The sequence below is a fragment of the Opisthorchis viverrini genome (assembly GCF_000715545.1).
Source record: "Opisthorchis viverrini unplaced genomic scaffold opera_v5_78, whole genome shotgun sequence".
Lineage (NCBI taxonomy): Eukaryota > Metazoa > Platyhelminthes > Trematoda > Opisthorchiida > Opisthorchiidae > Opisthorchis > Opisthorchis viverrini.
Genome location: NW_008751734.1, coordinates 806,240 through 816,862, shown reverse-complemented (window position 1 = coordinate 816,862; position 10,623 = coordinate 806,240).

Below are 10,623 nucleotides of genomic sequence, written 5' to 3'. Positions count from 1 at the left end.
GTGGTTAAAAAGACTTTTTGCCGTTAAAAACGTGTCTCAACAAGTCCGGAATAAAAAAGCATATAACAATTGATTGGTTAGGTTGGTGACGGCTCACATTCGTCAATCTTATTCTGTTTTCCTGCGTCGTCTAGGGGCTGTCACAAATTGCATCAACACTGAGAACACATTCTAGAAAATGAATTAATACTCTGTTTGCAGTCGTGCTCACCGTGTTCCTATAAAGGTTGTTCTGTGACCAACAATTTCGCGCTTTTTTTAAACGAAATTTCCAGACCTTTCCGCACTACATACTTTTTGATAGGTAAACTTTCAGTAGTTTTGGTCACGCTTGTCTGGGCAGAAAAATGAAGTGGAATGAGGGGACAATCTGAGAGGAACTCCTGCAAATGTGATGGAAATATGAACTCACTTTGTAGAAGCAACAGAGAAAAGGGTGTTTTTGATAAGAAATAAAAGGATTCCGACATTAATCAACCTGTATTTTTCCATTGCTTTCGCAACTTGTCGTTAAAAGATCAATATTGATCGCTTCAGCCGATCTCAGCTCAATTTCAAAAAACATCATGGGATTTTGCAACTTTTCTATTGAGCACGATAACAAAACGTCAAACCGCATTGCGAGGTAGCGTTTTTACCTTCAATCAAACCGAAATTATTCTGCAAACTAATTTGGTTTTCCGAGAGACTCACCTGGAACCCGGCTGAATCTCTCGTTTGTGATGTTGCCTGAGAACCTCACAAACGATTCAGCTGGGTTCCAGGTGAGTCTCTCGCAAAACCAAATTAGTTTGCAAATGAGTGCATTTCGCTGATTTCGTGCAATTTGGTTTCAAGTAGAACATAAGGTTGACGGAAACCCGGGGACTGCGCCTACTTGATGAGCCCCAAAAAGGGCGAAACCGGTCGTGGGCCGTCGATGGGTTTTCAGCAACCTTGTGAGTAGTACGTTACGAAATTATTTTTTTCATTTGCTAAGTTTACACCTCAAGCGATGCAGGATATGACTACAATTTCAAAGCAGAACCCCTCAAAGAGGAGGAAGTATATGATACGTGACAGGGAAAGCTTGCAGAAGTTGACCCCACCTAAAAAGATCACCCTGCTACAAAGACTAACGAGACTGGTTGAATTGTTATTTCCGGAGAGAAAGCCTCAATAAAAGATGTTCACGAAGTTTAGTGCATCCTCAGAAAAATTTTCATTGTTCTTTGGCTTTAGGGAAGGGGCTGATGGTAAACACAAACAGCCACTCACCAATTTCGTTTACTGTGGGGGAGGGGTGCCCCGCACCAGTTTTAGACACCCTTACAACCATGACAGATTTGCCATCCTTCTAGGGGAGGCCAACTTCATTCCATACTTGGAAACGGCCAACTCTGGAGGCTTGGATGCCTTTGCTTAGAAGCTTCAAAGTGGGGGACTCGTTACTGCAGAGAGAAATCATTCCAAAAAAACAGCACCAAACGTACAACCATGCACTAATATCAACGTGTGTTCCCCGTTCGTTGTTGCTATTTTGAGCAGCAGTCAATTTTTTCTCGGTTGACATATTTACCTTGGCCCTGTGGGACGAGTTGAAACATTTTGTTTAGCTGGTAAAAAAATCCTCGATGGAGGGCAGGTAATGGGGCCAAATCAGTTCCATCAAGAATAATTGATTAAACCACATGCTCGTGTCATGCATTTCCTGTGTTTCCGCTCTGTACAAGGTCGATCGAGTGTCACTGCTTTCTGACAGACAGGCAGGCGTGAGCGAGAATATCTACCCCGGGGGTGAGTGTAACGAGCATGTACAGATAGAAAAATTGTTTTCGCTGGACGGAACGATCCTCACTCAACGGGGTTGGGAAAAGACAAGTTCGTGCTTGTTTCCGGAACAAGACAATGCTTTTCCTGAATAAGGAGGATGTTTGGATTCACTTGTTCGCAAAACCGACACTTTATAAGCCTAACCGCACTCTACAGATTGGTCCCCCTAGCTAGGCAAAGTCAGTGGTACGCACTATTTTGATTACAAGCCTGAATTCAGCCCTCACCGTGATGTGCGAACGCTCAATCTCATACTTAAGAAGCTGTCTATCTAATCTTAACTTTGGGCACATCAGGCTAAAATTCAAACTGTGGTGCATCGATTATGATACAAAATCAGCTGTTGGCCATAGTTCATGTAGTGTAGACGGCCGCTGGTCTGCGCAGTTTGATTGTAGACGTTCCATCGCCAGTCGAAGTGAAATCATCAGTGCGCCGCTAGGGCTACGCACGGGACTGGAACGTAGCGTTACCATTGGTTGTGCAGTGCGCAATAGTGTGTGTGCTGCTAGTCGGGGCTGCCCTCGGTCACGACTGGTTGTTCAGTTCTATTGGCTTGTCTGTTATCCTGTGTCCCTATTGGATCACATGTTCACGCGACCTTTGAGCATGGTCTCCTCTGCTCCAGTCCACTCGTCGGTGCTCTACTGCTCTGACCTGTATTCATTTTACTCCAAAGACTTTCCTATTTTTTGGTTTGTTAATCCGATTACAGGTTCCTCTGAATATTCCGGAACATGTCAACTCGACTGAGATGAAACGTTTGCCGTCAAAAATTACCCAGCTCAGCAAATAGACCAACGACCAAGTATACTACTCCTATAGATCGAGTAGCGTGCTACACCTATCCAGATTAGTCGCTTGTCTCTGTGTGCCTAGTGATTGCCCATTAAAGAAAAAACCACCATTCACCTATTCCGATGAGCTCCAGCTAGTATACCGATGAGATCCCTTCGTTGACTAAAATTTCAAGCATCCGAACGATAAACACTGTTCAATAGAGCGGGCTAATGAAACTCTTATCTTGAGGAAAATGAGACGTTCCCCGCTGCACGAGGCGATAATTTCTCGGAATCAGGTCTGGTGATGCATGCTTGGGGTTTCTCAGTTGATTTCCACGTTGCCTCTCCTTCAACGTCTCTGAAATCATGAGTGGTCGTGGCAAAGGCGATATGACCCGGGTCAAGGCGAAGACCAAGTCGTCACGTGCGGATCTCAATTCCCCGTTGCCCATGTACATCCTCTGCTGCTCAAGGGCAGTTATGATGAGCGCGTTAGTGCGGCTGCATGAGGTACCATTCAAGCAGCATTCCCGAGTTCAGTTGAAAAAACATGAGATAACAAGAAGTCTCTTTGCACAAAGAGTGCTCGGTGTTAGTTGTATTCACCTAGGGTTCCACTACTTTCCATCCAAGATCAATCGATGCCTTGGCATACTTGAGTTTCACTCAAAAAGTGAGGTCAAAGTGTACTGAAAAACCCACAGGCACTGGCATCATGCTCAGTGCACATCTCAAGAATATCAGAGAAGACATTGGGACTTGCTACGCTCCCTTCATGAGTTTGAACACACCTTGAAGTGTGTGGAATTCAAAATCCAGCTATTGGTGACCGGAATCACTGAACCCACGTAATTGGAAAGTCTGTAGACGAGCGAAAGTGCATCAGAGTAAAGTACAAATTGTTTTCATTGATAAAATACCTCAGGAAACATCTGGCGATTTATCTCCAGAAGCATTATGAACTGGGATCTTTTCCAGATAAGCCCCGCCACTAATACAAAAAACGCATGCGCCAAAAGTTAAGTTAAGCTGCAACTTAATGTACACACACAACCTTGACCTATTTTTGATGAAAACCATTCCTTATCCGCATCTAGGCTCATTTTGTGCAAAATATTTCTCCGTTCGGACGAAAAACCGCAACATTTATCGTGCCTGATTTGTCCACGCACAACTCTTCAGCCTTTTCAAAAAAACATGGATCTGAGGCCTACCTACCCCACAGCATTTAAGAGTGCAATCCCCCTATCGCTGCAATCGATCGATCACAGTTGCGCCCGCTGAACTTTTGACCTCATTGGGTTGCGAGACCTGAGCTACGCGCAGCAAACATAGTTTCAAAGGGCCTGACATTTTTTCTCTGGTTTAATTCACTCTACTTCTTTCAGTGTTTGTCAGTGAAAGACACCATCAAGAGAATACAGCCTGCGGTCAAATGTACGACATATACGGTCACCAAGCTTTGGGAATCACGTTGACGATGGTTTTTTGGCTAATTTCCTTTGCTCAGCGTCGGTTGACGCACCAAGCAAGGGGTAACATCACTGACGTGCTGGGTCCACATCCAATGCTTATTTAAACTCTATACTACTCTGTACACACCGATCTTTAGTGGACAGCTACTTTTGTAAATTCGTTTGGAGGCAAAGGTACCCAATTTCACCCTCTTCAGTAAAAACTAAAATAACCAATTTCATATCCTCTTTTTTCTCGTCCTTTTTGGGTGGCTGGGGTTAATTTTTTGGCAGGGCTTATCTGGAAAAGATCCATGAACTGTAAACTATAGTCAAGTTCACTTCACTTCTGATGAGACAAGTGGTGTAGAATGCAACAAGGAACTAAACAATTCATCGCAATTACCAAGGTCCACACACAATCGAATCCACTCAACAAAGCTATCAACTCAGAGCTCAAAGTGTGTGCACCCGCGCATGAGATAGCGCTGTTTCGGTTTGTCCCGTTGTTTGAGCGGAAATGACCACCGTGTGTCTGTTGGAGTGCTGGTGGTCTGACGTAGAGGGGTGGGATGCGCCTGACCGTGTAAAGAAGCGGGGGGGGGGGGTTAATAGTGGTAAAGACCGGAAGGCAGCATCACCTACATTCATGTAATCCCATTTTTTTCGGCGTGAAATTTAAAGATGGATATAAGAACAAGAGCAAAACTTCCTCACCCGTTAAGATCTACCGCGCCCAGTGTGACCACGCGATAAACTGAGGACATAACGTCAGCTGATATACAATAATCAATGGCTAATTTTAATCCTTTTTATGATGTGACATTAAAAACTCCAAATGTTGAAAGCTCCGGGTTTGTCTTCCAGGAAGTGACCAGATTTTTTTGAATTCTGCTCATTTTCGTGGAACAAACTGTGTGCGCTGAGGATGAAATCAACGGAACCGCTTGTTGCTCGACCGGTAGTTACACGGAACCGCTGAACTCAGAATACATGTTGACAGGTAACTGTGAGACTTAACTCGTGTTGAAAGAGATTATGTGTACATCTGTTGCGATTACGCTAGGTTGAACGGCAATCACTTAGGGGGTTGTTGATCTGTGCTAGGTCTTACGACAAAGATCGAGGGTGGATACGTACGATATCACAATTTTATAATTTTTATCCAAAATCAGAAGCTATTTGATCAAAAAAGAGACGAGACGCAACGGGGACCAAACAGTGTCGTAGCCACACCACCAATCTGCTAAGTTCACGAACGATGGATCGTAGTTTCCAAGCTGATTTTGTGGCACCGTTACCAAGTCAAAGCGCGACCGTCATCAGTTACAGTTACAACACTTATCGTGCCTGATTTGCCCACGTACAACTCTTCAGCCTTTTCAAAAAAACATGGATCTGAGGCCTACCTACCCCACAGCATTTAAGAGTGCATTCCCCCTATCGCTGCAATCGATCGATCACAGTTGCGCCCGTTGAACTTTTGACCTCATTGGGTTGCGAGACCTGAGCTACGCGCAGCAAACATAGTTTCAAAGGGCCTGACATTTTTTCTCTGGTTTAATTCACTCTACTTCTTTCAGTGTTTGTCAGTGAAAGACACCATCAAGAGAATACAGCCTGCGGTCAAATGTACGACATATACGGTCACCAAGCTTTGGGAATCACGTTGACGATGGTTTTTTGGCTAATTTCCTTTGCTCAGCGTCGGTTGACGCACCAAGCAAGGGGTAACATCACTGACGTGCTGGGTCCACATCCAATGCTTATTTGAACTCTATACTACTCTCCTGGTCTCATCGAAACAGCAACAAATGAGAGCTCAATGTGAGAAGGACAGGATTTAAGGGACATCTGCCCCTCTTTCCAAGACACCCTCACTTTTCGTCGAGAATTACGCCGCAATCTGTCTACTTTTGCAAGAATTTTTGTCGTTGTAAGGAGAACCGGCTTGGGCGCAAACTTTATTCATATCGTTCTACTGATGCACCCGTGTCGGCTCCAGTCAGGGTGTCAATCGTATTTCCATTACACGCAGCTGCACGACCGAGTTACTATGCTTCCGTAAAAGTGCAAATGGCGTTCAAATACATAGTTGTTTGAGCGGAAATGACCATCGCGTGTCTGTTGGAGTGCTGGTGGTCTGACGTAGAGGGGTGGGATGCGCCTGACCGTGTAAAGAAGACAGGACTTTGCGCAGGCAGTGGTACCTGAGATTAACCGACCAATTCAGTAGTGACCTGATTCAGTCCGACTAGGGATCGCGGTAGCGGGCTGCACACAACAACCTACTGATTGGCGTCCGAACTTCCATGGCTTGTGCCACGTACAAACCATTCAAACTGGGAAGACTTCTATTCAAGACTACCGATCCATTCACACACACACACACACATACACACACACACACTGAATGACGTATTTGGCAATCAGTTTGTGCAGGACACAGGGGTAAAACGCCAAACAGTAGGAGAAAATTTACCAGACACAGATGTACACAGACCTCTGGAACTCGATGAATAATCGTATTCCCTGTCAAGTTGATTTCCCAAATCAGAAAGGTTGCGGACTTGTGTACAACGTTTCAAATAATATTCCTGAATAACTAGCAAATATGCAAAAAAAGACACTGACGGCTTCTCCTGTCACCTAAGTTGAAGCCACAGTTCTGGATTATTCACAGGTTAGGATCAGTCGTTGCTTGAAATACCACTGGTTCAGAATCTGTCTGTTATCCTCAGATGCATTCTTGTATGGGGTATTAGTTCCATCTTAACTGTTGTGATTGAAATGTGATATAGGCTGTTGTAAACTCTAGACAATTGGCAGTGACATGTCACGTGACCAGTGATTCAAGGTCTTCTAAACTCCAGTACGATCTCGCTTTAAACCGCGATAATCCTCGCACTCAGAAAGCTCTTTCGGGACAGAGTTCTTCCTGGGCCGGTCAACTTACACGTTCACCTGTTGCACCCCTTCGTTGTTGTGCCAGACGAAGAAAGCGCCAGGGCTGAGATACTGCCTGGTTGACCAAGCCCGGCCAGGACCAGTCAAGGTTAGGTTAGAACCACGGACCTTCCGAACGGTAAGTTCGCACCTTCCCGAGCTCGGTCAACGTACACACACTCTATCGGTTGCCTTCCACAATTGGTCAGCAAAAACTTGGTTGTTTACAAATGTTTTTGACCACTTTTATCAGTACGTGCTGACTTTTAATGCACAAGGCGGTGAAAAGCCTACCATATCCTATATATACCCCATGATGAAAGTCCACTTGACTTAATTCCAGCTATTCCGGTGACCACTGAGGCGTCTAATTGATCGATTCCCGAGTGTTTTCTGAATGTTTGCGTACTCTCAGGTGAGGCGTGGTGAGGCATCCAAACGGTATTAGACTGATCTCCGTCTGGTGTAGAAACAGGTTCTCAAATGACGGGAACACTGACACTAGCAACTAGACGTTATAATCAACACCCACGGGCTACATCATCTAAGAAGAAAAGACGTGTTCACAGACGTAATACACTACTCATAAGGAGGCTGAAAATTATTCGACAGCCGACAACTGGTTTTCCCTTTCTTGGGGCTCATCAGGTAGGCGCAGTCCCCGAGTTTCTGCCAACCTTGTGTTCTACTTGAACCCAAATTGCGCTAAATTAGCGAAATACCCTCACTTGCAAGCAAATTTGTTTTTTCTGAAGACTTAGAAACAGTATAAATGAGAGATTCTGCTGGGTTCTAGGCGATTCTCTCACAAAACCAAACTTGTTTGCAAATGGATGTAAGTCACTAAGACCGCCGATCCCCCGGAAGCGTTGCTGGTGCTGAATGTCGTCGACGAATACGCAACAAGGTTGTCGAAAAACAGGCATCTGGTTACTCAGCAGATAATTCAGTCGCAGAAAAGACCCAGCATCATCAACGGCGGCGACTAGTTCCCCTTGTGCTTGGCTGGAGACACTGCAAGAAATGGCACCTAATTGGTGTCAGTGGCGTTCGTATCAGAATGACCGTTTGAGAGTTTGGGGATGTGAGAACATCGGAATGCTTGCGACAGACTGGCACCAGGTCTCTTCGTTATCCACTCTCTTCTACTCTTTTCACTCCAAGGCTTCAGAAATAATTAGATAGACTTTGTGATTGTACGGTAGTGAAGCAGCATTGTTGACATGTATTTAGCTGTTTCTGATGACGATGATCATGAATGTTTGATGAGGGAAGACGTGGAGGGCACCTGATCTAAAAAACCAGTCTTTCAAGACCCCCATTCAGAACAGACGAAGCGTCTCTACGTTCTGAAAGAAAGCACCCGAGATCTGGCAGTTCTTTAAACTATCTTGCTACAACTGTTGCAGTGTGTCAAATTCAACTTTCGTGCATAATCTTGTGATACACATTGCTGGTGTTGCATTGGTGTCGAAAGTGATCCGTATACTCCTGTCAAACTTAGTATCCGATTCTTGAATAACGCCCTTGGGAGCTGGTGGTCTGCACCATCTACACTTTCAATACACGTATATCTCACCACAGGTTTCTGAGCCTATATCTTCATCATGGGACACGCTGTCGGTGACTGCACTGAAACGGTGGACTGACGCTGTTCGAGTCTGAATGCCGGTCCAGAAGTTCCACTACTGTGGCTCCGGAGTTCGAGAATATAAATAGCGGCATTTCGTTCTACATTGTCGTGCCATTTACTTGTACGGTTCGGTGCAGTTGGAGCGCGGCAGTCAATCGAGTCACATGACGGACTGATTGAAAAGAGCACGTCGTCTAGCCTGAAGTGATCACAGAATCCATCAACGAAATGTTCATTTAACTGTCAAAAATTTCAAGCCGACTTTCTTGCACACTCCAGTGGTAAACGGTCTGTGTGCATGTTTTGGCAAATGGTCCATGTTATACTACTGAAATGGGACAAACCAAACACGAAACTTAGCTGGAAGGTTCGGTTTCACACTGCGACAGAAGGGTACACCCTATCCGCCACTCAATCGACCATACCACATTTTTAGCCTTCAGTCATCTGTGTGGTCAAGTTGAACACTCGTCAAGGTTTTTGGGCTGCTAGTGATCGGTCTGCTTCAGTTACCGTTTCAGTAAACGCCTTTTTACATCGGACAATGTGTCGTTTAACACTAGATAAGAGAGGGATTTTTTCCAAAGGGCGAGGCATGCCATCTTCAAAAGTACACTTGAAACAAACTTCATAACGAGGTTTGTAAACAACCTTTCGAAAAACTGCAAACAATGGGGGCGGTGAATCTTATCGATCGAATAAGTTAAGGTTCGAACTGACCGAGATGGAATATTTTGCTTGGACTGAATCTTGAACACAATGTTTCTGCAATATTTTGCATTTCTCAGATGGTGGACAAAACCTATAAAGAGGTTCCAACCGGTTACGTTTTCACACACACACACACACACGCACACACACTGATGAACATCAAAGTTCCGTATGCATGAAAATACTCCGTAGAAAATATGACTGTACGCTGAACAACGCTCAGATGAAGGCGTGCACGCATCCCAAACTGTTCCCGATCGACAGTAAACCCCTTGTAAGTCTCGCAGACCGACTATCAGACAACCCTGGTGCGAGCGGTCGTGACAAATGCTCTTTGTACAGATCCCCTATCCGTGCCATCAAATGAACTTTCATCGGTATTTGACAAGGGGTTAGCACTGTTCGAGATCTACCGAATGGTTCCTTCCAAAGAGGTCCGTGGTACATCAAAGACTGTGGAAGCGTTTTTCTGTTTTACTCAGTCCGGACTTTCCAGTGATCTGACCATGTTGTTAAATACAAAATGCACTGAACAGCGTATGTTCTACTCAGGTCAAGAAGTGCATCAGATATCTTCCGACGCATCTTACTAGCTCATTAGATTCTACCAATGCAGGTCAATTCCTTCCACAGTAAACTATTTTCAGCTGCTGTAATGCACTACTCATAAGGTTGCTGAAAACTCCCCGACAGCTCACGACCGGTTTCGCTCTTCTTGGGGCTCATCAGGTAGGCGCAGTCCCCGGGTTTCCNNAATGCTCTTTGTACAGATCCCCTATCCGTGGCATCATATGAACTTTCATCGGTATTTGACAAGTGATTAGCACTGTTCGAGAACTACCGAATACTTCCTTCCAAAGAGGTCCGTGGTACATCAAAGACTGTGGAAGCGTTTTTCTGTTTTACTCAGTCCGGTCTTTCCAGTGATCTGACCATGTTGTTAACTACAAAATGCACAAACTGAGCAGCGTATGTTCTACTCAGGTCATGAAGTGCATCAGATATCTTCCGACGCATCTTCCTAGCTCGTTAGATTCTACCGATGCAGGTCAATTCCTTCCACAGTAAACTATTTGCAGCTTCTGTAATGCACTACTCATAAGGTTGCTGAAAACTCCCCGACAGCGGGCTCATCAGGTAGGCGCAGTCCCCGGGTTTCCGTCAACCTTATGTTCTACTTGAAACCAAACTGCACGAAATCAGCGAAATACACTCATTTGCAGACTATTTTTTCATCCACATTAAGTCGCCTGGAAACATCAAAACCGAGAGATTCAGATGGGTT